Below are 14,210 nucleotides of genomic sequence, written 5' to 3' on the forward strand. Positions count from 1 at the left end.
ATTTAGTAGGCTGACTATATCAATTTTCCTTAATTAGTTTGAAATACCTCGATATTGCTTTGAACATTTCACAATGGAATATTTGTGAAGAAACTAAAGTTTGTTTCATTCTGTGCGACATGGTTCCATGGCCTTCATTTTGGGCTGAAGATATCTTGTTTTTTCTGATTGCAATTTGAGCATCTTTTTCGTTGTGATAGAAATTACGCTCTTTGAATGTATTTGGCCACAATAAGCAAAACTGAAACCTGTATTTATGTTACATGTTTTTATTGTAATCACTTGTTGGTAGAAAATTTATTAACCTTCAAAGATCAAACTGAATCAAGGCTAAAACACTTAAGTAGCTACAATTTGTGAACTATTTGTTACAACGGAAAGAATCGATGACGATCGTCTTGCCACCTATTGCAACGGCAATCATACTGGGGTGAAATCATGTTTTACAAGAATGGTAATCGCAGATATGAATACATTGTTATCAATTAGTGCCCAGGTTATTTTAGTGACAACAGTTATGTCAAATGCAAATACACTGAAAAGGAAGTAATTAAAATGCTACACTTCTAATTGACAACATATTTATCCCTTTTGCTAGAATGACATTCAGACAAATATAGGCATTTCTATTAGGTGAGTGACAGACTCACCTATTTTTCACACTTAATGTACCGAGCTTACATACAGCCACATCATATATCATTTGAAAGCTTATTATGTCTTCTGAAAGAAAATTGACGATGTGGAGCTGCAAAATAGGGCCGCACCCCTAATTTGCATAATTCACAAGGGTAACCAATTTGCATACGTGCGATATAAATTAGAATAATTCACTGTTAACTACTCTAAACATACTTTTAAACTATCGAGTGATATATCAAATGAAAGATATTTGCATGTAGAATACGATATTGATATCGAAAGAGATATTAAATTAATTTCTCCGAAATATTTTCATATTTATATTGAAAAACATATTTCCCGCTATATATTAATAATTTTTTCAGCCACATCATAAGCAATTTGAAAGCTTATTATCTCTACTTTAAGGAAATGGACAATTCTAAGCTGCCAAGTACAGCCATAGCCCCTTATTTGCATAATTTATAAGAGTACGCAATTTGCTCAAATGCGATATAAAATTAGAAATTTATTGTTAACTACTCTAAAACATACTTTTAAACTATCGAGTGATATATCAATTGAAAGGTATTTGCAAAACACAACATGGATATCCAAAGACGTATTTTAATTAATAATCACTGAAATATTTTCAAATTTATATTGAAAAAATATATTTCCCTTTTTGAATAACAATACTTAAAAAAATCACACATACAGCTACATCATACAGCCACGTCATACGTCATTTGAAAGCTTTTTACCTCTTCTTCAAGAAAATTGACAATGTTGAGCTGTCAAAAACGGCCGTACCCCTAATTTGCATAATTCACATGGGTACGCAACTTACATAAATGCAATATAAAATAATAAAATTCATACCTATTCTAAACATACATTTAAACTATCGAGTGATATATCAAATGAAAAGTATTGATATCGGAAGAGATATTAAAAGTGATTTTACTGAAATATTGTCATATTTATATCGAAAAAGATTTTTCCCCCTTTGAATAAGTATTTTAAAAATGCTCAAACATTTTCAATGCAACCACAAGAATTGTGACATAAAAAAATTACATAGAACATGGAGAACAAACAGCTGAAATGAGTTCTGAAAATGAATATTTTGTTTGTTGAATGTATATTTCGAAACATATGAATACATCTTCTTGTTTGCAATATTATCCGATACCGATGTCAACATATTCCTGGCACTGACTCACAACAGTAATTTGGCAACTAGCTGAATTATCGTAAAACTACTTTGTCACTTTAGTTCAATCTTGACGGGTACGGGTGAAGCATGCTAGCAGGGTACGCTTACACATCTTGGACACCTGGTACCGCCCGCTTAGCAAGTGGTTCGAGATTGGACTATTGATTTTGTAAGTATGTTTGTTGTTGTATTGTTGTTGTTTCTTTGTTTCTTGGACCTGATGATTGACTTTTCTTGAATGATAACGATTGCAGGAATCGATTTGATGTCATATTTATGGTCATCCGAGTGCAACCTCTACCACCCTCCACTACACTCTTTTGCACTCCAGCATGGAATTGAAATCAGTTATATTTTGCGTGTTATGATTTTGATGTCATTCTATGCCTTGCAAGTATTGTGGTCTCGTGGGGGCGCCATGAGGCAATGGTTATGTAACCGGACTCACTACTAGGGTATGGTGGGTTCAAGACCTGGAAGGTCCAGAGTAACGGACTCACTTGTAGGGGATGGTGAGTTCGAGGCTCAAGCATGGTGTTGTGCCCCGAAGCAAGGTGCTATTCTCCTCATTGTTCCATTTTGTGATGTCTTGCATATATTACAGGTAGCCCCAAGTTCAATGAATGTAATGATGAAGCATAGTGTTTCAATTTTGCATTCTGACATGCATCCAAGAGAAACACTTTCTAGCCATGTATTTGTGCACCTTACATTGCTCTGTATCCAGGTTCAAACCTCAAAAATTAGGAAAGAGATCAAGACGAGCTTCCGGTGTCAATTTCTATCAGCGAAGTTTTGCTAAAACGCATCTTTACAGCGCTTTCATATGAAATGGATTGACGACTTACAAACATAACATGACGGTCTTTGAGTCCTTCATTGAATTGGCCTGGACCAAATAACCCGATTGAAAGCTAGCCGTATTAAAGTATCACCCTCCACCAAAAACCGGCTGTTTTATTGAGCAGCAAATTACTTTTCAAACGATTTGACCTAAAAGTCCACCTTACCGGTTCAAGAACAAAAGTTAAACATCCTTGATTATTTAAAACACATTTCGGCCTTCCTCTGGCTGACGCGTACCCGTTATTAAGTGTCGATATCGTAGTAAATTTTTTAACAAATTCCTAAACCCATGACAGCTGTGTTAAATGGCTTAGCTTAACGTCATCGTTTTTACTTCGCAGGTAATGGACGTACAGGGAGAGCTTTGCAACGCTGATTTTGTGTCTCCTCTAGGAATATTAAAATGGGACATATAATTTTCATCATCCACTCCGAGTGTATCAAATGTTAGTTTTAATTAAACCAATCATGCAATAAAGCTTAAGCTTAACGATATAAGTACACAAGGAGAATAGATTTCATATTCATAAGCAAATATTTGTGATCAGCGAAATTTTTCTTACCTTTAGAGCAATGTTCACCTGGCTGTCCTACGTCACAATATTCCATTCCAATCCCATTCTTTTTGTAACACCACGCCATTCTATCATTGTTAGGGTTTCGACAGGAATTGTGATCCCCCAGTGCCCCGACCGGATAATTTCTCGGAGTTGTTTTGTGTTTGTTTGGAGTTTGCTCTAACCAATTTTGACACTCATCCCCCAATGCTGTCGTATTTACGTTACCACGATAATCGTAGCCATTTCCTTCATAGTAACATTCAGAATTCCACTTTCCTTGTATATGTAAAAATATATATTAATTTCTATGAATAATGTTTATATAAGATATATTTGCTCTTAATATATTCCTCCTGTATTGGTTGTTGTTGTTGTTGTTGTGTTGCTGTTGTTGTCATCATCGTACGAGTAGTAGTAGTAGTAGTAGTAGTAGTAGTAGTAGTAGTAGTAGTAGTAGTAGTAGTAGTAGATGATTATGATCGCCATTTGGATTATTGCTGACTGTACAAAAATTACTAAGAGCAGGTGCTGGTCAAAATAAAGTCAACATGGGATTTCTGACACTTAATTGTTATAGGTTCTTCGTTTTCATGTAATTTTACTGTGGTCTAGATATCCCTCAAGATAGTTTTTTTAATCAGAGTATAAGTTAAATTATGCCAATCAAAGAGCAGCACTACCTAAAATCAAGTCTTTGGTCAGTGTCTATCTGAAGTTTCGCTCAGAAACATTAACGCACAAGTGAACATTTACGATGTGAGCATTAAAACTTGCCGTTTACCTATATTAAGTGCAGGCACATCACAATGTTCTCCTGTGAAAACGTCTGTTTGGCAAAGACAAATAAAACCACTTGAACTGCATGATGGCTCACAAACAGCCGGTGCGTTGCATGGCGAACTTGCACATGCATCGGCTTTGCAAGAATCTTGATACTGAAAACAAAATGTAACTTTCTCTTAAGATGATGCAGAGAAGAAAGTAAGTGTAAGATAGAGGAATTTCGTGTTAAGTCACTTTGTTCACTTTATGTCAAAATATTTGCAGAGCAAATTTTAGCAATTTCGACACAGGACTGGAGTTAATATTCATCATTTGTGATGAAAATATCACAGGTAAGGGGGGGGGTTGTTCCCGAGTATCAGAACAAGACTCACAACAGGTCTAATAAAATTTCGTAATTTTACTTAACCTCTCTGCTACTCTAGCGCAACGTATAATGAGGGTAATGATGCCGTGAGAAATTGGAACTTTTCTCCTTTTATTCACCTTTCACAAGCATTGTTTTTACTACCCTGCAATGCGACTAGATAATTATGCATAACCCCCCCCCCCCCAAAAAAAAGCACCAACTGTATAGTGTATCGCGAGCCATAAAGTTGATGCCGCTGAAACTCGCGCCATTTCACGAAATGTATCATTGCGGGCTTCCCCGCAAGCCGCCATATTTGAGTTTCGCAACCAACGGTGTACGCTGAAAAATGGTTAACTCTGAAATTTTAATTGCCCAGCCAGACTAGTGTGCATGTCTTGTATTAGTGTTGCTAATGACTAGATATCGATATATCGTTCATTGTGTTTTCGCCGCCGCTCGAAAAAATATTTGCTTCAACTTAGGGGATTCCAAGACACTCCTCTACGCAACAGAGCCAACATGTTTGCTACGGTGCTTCCACTCCAAGAAGAAACGGCACCCACTGGAGGAAGTTTCTGTGTAAATTTTGCCGTGCTACAGGTGTCCAAAGCAATCAGCTTGCTATGGCGACTCAAAACAAATTTCGTAGTATTGTAAACGTATAGATCCTACAAATGGTTAGAACAACCACTTTGATATCCAGGTTTACGTTTGAGGAAAGCTGCCAAACATATCGGGCTGATCTATAATCTGTTGACATCGAGAAAAGAAGACAAAGTGGATGTCTCATCATCCCACCAAGGCTAGTTTCCGTGTGGAGAAAAGTTTGACGATTATTTGCGGAACAAAATGGCAGATTTCCGGGAAAAGTACAGTCTAATCGTGAAACTTTAGAGACAAGCTTTTCGAGTTTCAGTAAGTGCAAATATAGCGTATGTTCAGAGCTCAGAATAAGCGAATATCAGAGAAAATCTCACGAACAAAACTGATCATTAGATCATATTACATGTGGAGATGGCCCCTGAGGATGATAGCACTAGGATATTCATTTCAAACAAGTTATTAAGGAGTATGAAAACGGTTGTTAATACCACGGGCTCACAATATATCGTATTGTCAACCTCCGTATTTTTAGTCCGCTTGATGTGATGTGAACATGAACATGAATGGTAAATCTTAGTATGTATATTATTTCAAGTTGTGTTAACTATGAGAATCCTTTATCAAGAAAATAACGAAGGACAGTACTATGAATCGCTATCAACACTTATCAGGCCATAAACGACATTTTAACTTACCGCATCACTGTGCTGGTCGGCCGGCAGAAGAAGGGCTCCGCAAATTGGCAAATGAAAGAACAAACTTTCATTCAATATGAGCAGACGTAACAATACACCAGCTGCTTTCAATTGATTCATTCTTTCAGTGACAAGAAGGTAGGTTTGTTGAAGATGTTACAATCGAAGGGAATTTATTGAAAGGATATGTGTTATTATGCAGTATGAATATTATGTAGTATGAATATTTCATAATATTTAAAAGGTCTTCTAGACATTACTTGACTAAAATGATATCGAAAATCAAACACGCGATTTCAAAAGCCTGCCCAGAAGAGCAAAATAAATAAATATAAGGATAAGTAAGGATAGAATGTTCAAATGCTATCAGTGAAACAGTCCATATATGGCGAACCTGACCATAGATAAATTAAATTATCTTTATCGCCGTCTATGATGCATAGTACGGTGTCGATATTGTAATCTTGCTGTGTTTCTGCTTTGCTATACACTTTATATCTCAATGCTATGCGTTGAGATCAGCTCGACAGTTACTTGCTGTAGTCTGAGCCTTTTCCACATGCAATTGCTGTAAGGCCACTTAAAGAAAAATCTTTGTTTGCCGTCCTTGGAGTATTGAAAAAACTACCAGCCAGCCAGGGAAAAAAAAAACAAACAGACAAAAAAAAAACCACAAGTGTATTTGAAGTTTTATTTTGGTTTCTAAATTTCAGAAAAATTTCAGAAAAATAATAATTGCGTTTGTTTTCTAAATTTTCTCTGAATATCTATAAGCACGCGGACGGCATTCAAAGAATTGTATTTAATGCACCTTATGCTGTTATGGTTCTAGTCGGTCTAGTGTGGAGTGTCAACAACGCTTGTGCAACTGTGGCCAGTACAGACCAGTACAGCAACGACTTTTGGCTGTCCCCGTGCCTTCGCAGCCTTCGGCAATCGCCCTCGAGTCTTCGGCTGTCAGATAGGGGGAGCATATTGCATTGCAATTGCCATGGCAAAAAGGCACGAAGGACAGTAGATAGTGTGGACTTATTACTATTGCTGTATCGTGAGCATTTCTCAACAGTTTAGCCTATGGTTGTTCTTTGCATATTGCTTCAGTGTCATTGCTGTGCATTGAACTTGCCCTTCCCTGTTTATAGCTGTACTTAGCACTTTGCATGCGTGATTCATGAATAATGCATAACTCTGATGTATTGTCGATTCTATAAAAAAACTTTTATAAGTATCATCTCAGTCATATATGTCTTGCACTTTTGGAGAAAAAATGTTGGTAGGTCGTTATGCTCAGTTTTTTTTCACAACTTGGCAAAATGTAGCAAGGAATTCGCAATTTGCATACTCTCTCATCATCGTCATTTAGTGTGCTCTTCAGCAGTGTCATTGAAATGGCCGCAGTTGGATTAACCAAAGTCTACTTTGACTGATAAATCCGAAAGTCCATTGATGCGTTTAAAAATGAATCAATTTCAGAACTTGCCTTATAGGAATATGGCTCTACAAACTGCTAATAACAGGTGATGTCGAACATCTGCGAGTAGAACTGCCCAATATATGTTTTATTTTCTTACTGTACATCCCTTATAAATATGCGGCTACATGATAATCGTGGGGGGGCTGGGCTTTAAAAAATGTTGATCATATAGGTCGGGGACTTGAAAACTTTCAAGGGTACTATGGGGGTCTATAAAGATTTTGATCGCGATTCCTTCAGCCCCATCCTAACCGTTATTTGTGAACGCAGCCGTAGTCCCCACTAAACTGACAAAAGTGACATCGGAGGGTATTTTTGAAAGACTATTTCCCTAGAAAAATGGTTTTTGCCTTAATTTGGAAAAGTGCTCGACCACCTGACCATAGCGTAGTGTCGTCTGCAGCTTTGAAACTATGACGGATTGACTAGAACGTGATGAGCGCCCACGATGAGCGACGAGGCTCTCTCCAAAACAGCAAGACTTTCCTTTGTAACAGCGTAGGAACTTGAATAGCTCATCGACGACAAAGATTCAAGTGCAACCAAGGAAGTTGCTCGGTATGCTGAGGATATTGCTGTAAAACAATTGGTACTACTGTTACCGCTGTTGAGAAATCGCCCAGTAAACTTGCCACAATGGATTGTTGCAGAGCATAATATCAAAATGCGTTAAAAACCGTAACATAAAACAACATGAGCAGGAGGTGCGTTATAAAACACCCATAACATGGTCTTTAGTCGGGCTATAGCACCCGTTTATCACCTCTTGTGGCCATTCGTTACCAGCCGGCCAGAAACACATCGCAGACTACCCCTTGACCTGCGGCCTCGGGGAATAGCGATGTCTTTTTGGTAACGCACGACCCCTCGGGCTAATACACGCTCACTATAGCCTTCATGACAGGGTATCAGGGTTCAATATCCTTCATCTTAAAAGGATGTGAGTGACATAGTGATGAACGATAAACTTATTAACACATTCGATGATTACTGTTGTCACAAAACGATAATCTAGAATAATTGATCATGACAACGTACGTGTACACATGTATAGAACAAAGTTCACTGTGTAGGTTAGAATACAATTTTAGACACGGTAGCGATGTTTAATGAGAAACACTTACGACGACCATGCGGCCTACCCATTCAAACTTTCATTGGTTCATTTCCCAAGTAAATCCACATCTTATTATGTACAATGTTTCTCCTCTTCCTATAAGTACATTTGTAAATCAACTTGTGCGATTGTGGTTATTGGTTTCCGTGGACGAAATCCGAGAGAGCTAATAGATCAAATCATGTCTGTTCATCATGTTTGCATGTTCGTCTGTCCCTCAGCTTGTTTTGAAAGTGTGCTGAACAATTGCTTGAAAAGATGGTATATAAGGACATAACCCTATGCCATACATATACACGTCGATTAATATCGTAATATTATCCAATATGGCCGTCTTTTACCATAAATAAGACATGCCTACATTGGTTTTTCGGAAAGTTAGTTTAATGTCATTATAGTAACCCTATATTGAACATGTACAGGTATAAAACACGCTAAAACTGCTTAGATAGCGTACAGTAGCTACAAGCTCGCTTCCCTCGTTGAATACTTTCTTCCGAATATGCTAATTGTCCCTCAGAGGTCTTATGTGAGCAATGAAATACCCTTGCTTATAAGCTCCAATTTTCGTGCTGTAGCAACATAAGGTTGCAAATAAAAGAAAGCACAACAGTTGGTAGGTTTTTACCGATGCAGAAGTCACTTCAAACGATTTCTTCTTGAATGAGTCTTTCACCAAATTGTACCCTGTCATATAGTTGCCCATAGGGACTGAAAACTGTGATTCTAATTGACAAACTCTGTTTTCATATATTGTTGTCGAAAAACAGCAGTTCTTATTAAGTAAAGCAAATATCTTTACCCCTTTAACTATGAAAATAAGTTTTCTAAAGACTTTGAAAATCATTAGTCTTCATATATAGGAAGACATTTATCGTACGGTCAACAGAGAAAAAATCAAACAGTCCCCTGTTAGCAACAAACTTCTATCGTAAAATGACACTCAGTGGCTTAAAATAGTTTAAATAGTTAATGTTCTGTTTTTGGATTAATTTGTGCTTGAAAGCCTAGCTGGACTTTCGTGTACTTTTAAATATGTTTCTTGAGTGTTAAATTTTAAACAAACTTCCGAACTGGGTATCTTGATTTCGTCTAATCACTACGTAGCTTTTAAAAGTAAGTTATAAATTACACTAAAGTTTCCTCATTTTTTTCGGAATGTTTAATCCTCCTTTCAAAGTTCTGAACACGGTGTCGTGATTTAGCTTTAATACTGTTGCACCTACTGGCTGTTGGTTCAAATTTCACGAAAGATATGTTGTATAACTGTAAACATAGTCTATTATTTAGGTCAATCGGATATAGTTTGTACTTGTACGTAACATACTGCTGCACCGTGAGAATATCAAAATGCTATTACCTGTAATCGATAAGGTTAAATCATTCGGTTTTGTATTTCCTCAGCAATCAGGCCATATTTGTGTAGCGTTGCATCTAATGGATATGTTAAAATGAACTGAAATACTATTGTCATGTTTGCTTTGAATGAAATTAAGTCAAATGCCGTGACATACTTACCGAGCCATTTATTGGCCCTGTTTTTGTTTTTCCTCACAGAGTCGCAAAGGTTCCCTCTTTTGCCAAATGTTTCGGGAAATCTTATTCTGACAGTCGTTACCAACAAATTTTCTCGCTTACGATATAAGTAATCCTCCTTTTACCCATTTAGTTTTCAAAACAAAAAATAAACTATGAATACAACATCACGAAAAGGTGAAAGAAATATCAAGTTTTTGCAAAGGCTTCGAAAACTTCAAACAGACTGTAAAACAGTGATACTTTAGAATTTGATCTTAAGAATCCCAATGAAATCCAGAAAAAAGTCTAAGTAACAACTAGAAGATATGATTAATTCAAACAAACTGACGCTAGCGAGTCATGGCGGCAAGATTGTAATACAATGAAAAATATTGATAGATATTGACAAAGCGTTCTGTTGCTACTTTTGAGGTGTTAAACCGCAAAGTCCAGACAAATAAAGAAATTACTCTGAATCGCATTACACATTTGCCGATTTTGATGTACTATAGGAGGGAACCATGGAGAATAGCCTCGAGATTTCCACGGTTTTTTATAATTAATCAGCTCAAATTTTATTCAGCCTTACCAAACAGCCATGGATGTTGCACGCAAAGCTGTGTTTTACACGAGTCCGGCGGAGATAACGTTTATCAGTGCAACAACAGCGTGCTATTTTCTGTTACGGAGAGCTATACAGTCTATGAATATCTGAAAAAATCTAATGTTGCAGCTACCTTACCCTTTTAAGCTAAGATCTGATCAAAAACTGTGATCCCTTGTTTTAAAGGGTGCTGAAAGAGTAAATGGTTATGAATCCTTTTATGCAGTTTTTACGAAGGTATTTTGTCCCACACATAAGTTAATAAAGTCAGCGGTCATCGGCACTGTAAAATTATTAATTAAAACAAGAAGATCTCAGTAATAAGTCGGTATGAATACAAACCATATTTTCGGCAAATGCACAAAGACGCTAATTCATTTTTACCAGGATGTTTACGAAGTTTTTGATACAACACATCTTTGAATGATATTGAGATAAGGAAAATAGTCGACACTTAATGGATGAACACAAGAATTTCAAGTGATGGGTTTGCAACGTGATACAGTGCATTTTAAATATTATTTCTGACGAATAACTTGAAGATCATGAGCTGTTTTGATGTTCATGATTGGATTGTTTTATTTTTGATTAATATCTATCATGTTATCGAAACCACGCCTTTATGTGTTATAAAAGAAAACAATATTTCGCTAATATCGAGAGAGGGAGCACGAGCGTGGGAGAGTCCTCTGCTACCCCTATCCCTGCCGATATGCAACTTCTACACATTATGAAGAAACGGAAGACTGAGAGTAATATGCTGTTTATGCATCCCTACGACCTCTTGCATGGCAGTTCCCTGACGGAAGACAAAATGTCAACGGTAATACAGTTTTTGCCAATTCGATAAAGCTGTATATTTCTTGACCTTTCCTGATATTCTGTAGATTTACAATCTTATTTTATAAGAAATTCAAAGGATAAAAAGAGGCTGGCTTTTAACATCAGAATAATAAACCAATTTCTTTGCTTTGTTAACAATTTGGAAGTGTGACTCAGCCGAGCAACTTGTTTCCTTTCCTTGATAAGTACGACATTGTCACGACATTATTTACCTTGATATAGCAGGTGAAGTTGATTTTGCGGGTCCCTCGTGACATTTATAAAAATTTTATGTGAAAAAGGTCTCTTGAGACCGTAAGATTAGGAGACATTTTCTAAGAACTTTAGATTGTAAATTACAACGGGTCAGTCAACAACCCTTTCCTGTAATTATTCACAATATTCCGACGGCTTTGTCGTTGTGAATTAGAAGGTTAGATTGGTGATGATCTGCAGAATGTATCCTGGGCAATCTCAATTCGTATTTGAAGAGTAATTCAGGATATTATTTTATTCTTGTGATTCATGATGCCGAATGCGTTAAAATGTTCGGTCCAAAGACATTCCATTAAAATCTGAGATGATAAAATTATGAAAATTATCAAAATCAATTCTGACAAATTGACTATTATTATTGAGAAAAAGATCATTCTTGTCCTTTACAGATTACAGATGATATTATGAACGATCTTTCACCTCCACGTCATCTTATCGCAGCGACAGCTATCTTTTTACTCATGTGCTATTACAGCTTATTGACGTTCTTTCCCATGTACTTGATGTTTTTTTATGAATGAGACACTTTCTACCAAAGTTTGCCCCTGTCAGTATCCAAAGCCTTATTTTAGTCATTTGACAATTTTCGTTGTTGCGGAATACCTAATCTCGCCTTCTAAAACCTATGTTTACCACAGGCTTTCGCTGAAATGGCATTTGTATAAGACATGTCTAGCGCTAGATGGAAGTGATCGTGTCTCTTTGAAAAACTGATGATCAAAGTATATCATATTTAATATGCAGCTTCTGACATGCCGAACTTTGTGTATCATTCCTGCTAAAATATCAAGTCCTGGTCGTCGAAATGCATCATAAATATAAAATCCATCAGTTACTATTTGAATAGCCAAAACCGATTCACAGTGTATGTGTTCTGCTCAACTCTCTTGTCTCCGCACTTTACATAACTTTGCAACACCCTACAATCAAAACAACGCCTTTGTAGCGTTAGACTTTCTGGTCAAGCATTCAACAGTAACAGATGATTTGTCTCTGGAGGAATATATATATATATATATATATATATATATATATATATATATATATATATATATATATATATATATATATGATTGTATACATTTGTTATATATATATATATATATATATATATATATATATATATATATATATATATATCTATCAGGGCTCAAAATTAGCGGTAGTCCCGCGTCGACAGACTACCAACTTTTCACTGGGGCTACCAAAATCCATGAAATGGTAGCCCACACGGACTATCAAAGCCTGGGACCTAAAATTCGGCCAGTACTTGGAATGCCATGTCCGCTCCGTCACTTTGGGACGAGCTAAAATACGGCTAGTTTCAATCGGGTACAAACTCACAACATACGGCATCTACATGCAGTCAAACCCAGTTGGACAAAGAAAGTCCATACTATGACTTTGTTAAGCAAATTACGAAGACGACCGTCTTGCAGTGGAACTTTGCAACAAAGTTTCAATATCTGAAGTGACGGACTTAATGACAGGCACAGGAAATGATGGCCAATGAAAACGCATTACTTTTGTTGCATTTGATTCATAACGTATCAATCACAATTACAAGTAAATTATGCCTCCTCCCTACAGAAAGCCTATGGTCTATTTAAGCCCTGCTACAGTATGACTCAGTAATGAGAAGGTCTTGTCGTTGTCATGACGACTATCAAAATTTGCATACAACTCTGAGTGAAACGGGTTGTCAAATAGGTCATCAAACTTTTGAGTATCACTATCGTCCATATATATATATATATATATATATATATATATATATATATATATATTATATATATATATATATATATATATATATACAATAAATATGAGAACACATCAAGTATGTTTGGTACCTATTACTCGAGTTTCACGCATACACGCGATCGTCAGATAGGTAGATTTTATTGTGTGAAATTTGCTTCAGGTGCTTACATATAAGTGTCAGGTTGGGTCAAACCATTTGGTGTTGTGGGTTGGATTGAAATTTGACAAGTAAAATTTGTTTTCGTGTCGGCACTTGGAGACCAACTCCGAACGCTTGTTTAAAAGGCTAGATTTATCTGCATTGATTATGAATAGCTTCTCTGTAAGGCAAAGGTTGCATTTCTTTGACACATTGAGTAACTGCTTGCTTTTGATAGGATTGACCATGATATGTTAAATGGTTTGTCCTGAGATTTCAAGTGACAGACATATTTTGACAATTCTGTGCTGTTGGCGTATGCCTTACTTCGGAAAGATTGGACATGATTTGCATAGCGTGCAAATCATGTCCAATCTTTCCGAAGTAAGGCATACGCCAACAGCACAGAATTGTCAAAATATGTCTGTCACTTGAAATCTCAGGACAAACCATTTAATATATCATGGTCAATCCTATCAAAAGCAAGCAGTTACTCAAATGTGTCAAAGAAATGCAACCTTTGCCTTACAGAGAAGCTATTCATAATCAATGCAGATAAATCTAGCCTTTTAAACAAGCGTTCCGAGTTGGTCTCCAAGTGCCGACACGAAAACAAATTTTACTTGTCAAATTTCAATCCAACCCACAACACCAAATGGTTTGACCCAACCTGACACTTATATGTAAGCACCTGAAGCAAATTTCACACAATAAATCTACCTATCTGACGATCGCGTGTATGCGTGAAACTCGAGTAATAGGTACCAAACATACTTGATGTGTTCTCATATTTATTGTAATATTGCTCTGCATCCCT

General features: G+C 36.5%; 1 protein-coding gene across 1 annotated transcript in view; it reads right to left on the bottom strand.

Annotated features, from left to right (window-relative positions):
• LOC139141039 (snaclec macrovipecetin subunit beta-like) overlaps positions 1-14,210 on the bottom strand; it is a 115,402-nt gene that overhangs the window by 15,424 nt on the left and 85,768 nt on the right. The window lies entirely within an intron of this gene.

The sequence above is a fragment of the Ptychodera flava genome, chromosome 1 (assembly GCF_041260155.1).
Source record: "Ptychodera flava strain L36383 chromosome 1, AS_Pfla_20210202, whole genome shotgun sequence".
NCBI classification, from domain to species: domain Eukaryota; kingdom Metazoa; phylum Hemichordata; class Enteropneusta; family Ptychoderidae; genus Ptychodera; species Ptychodera flava.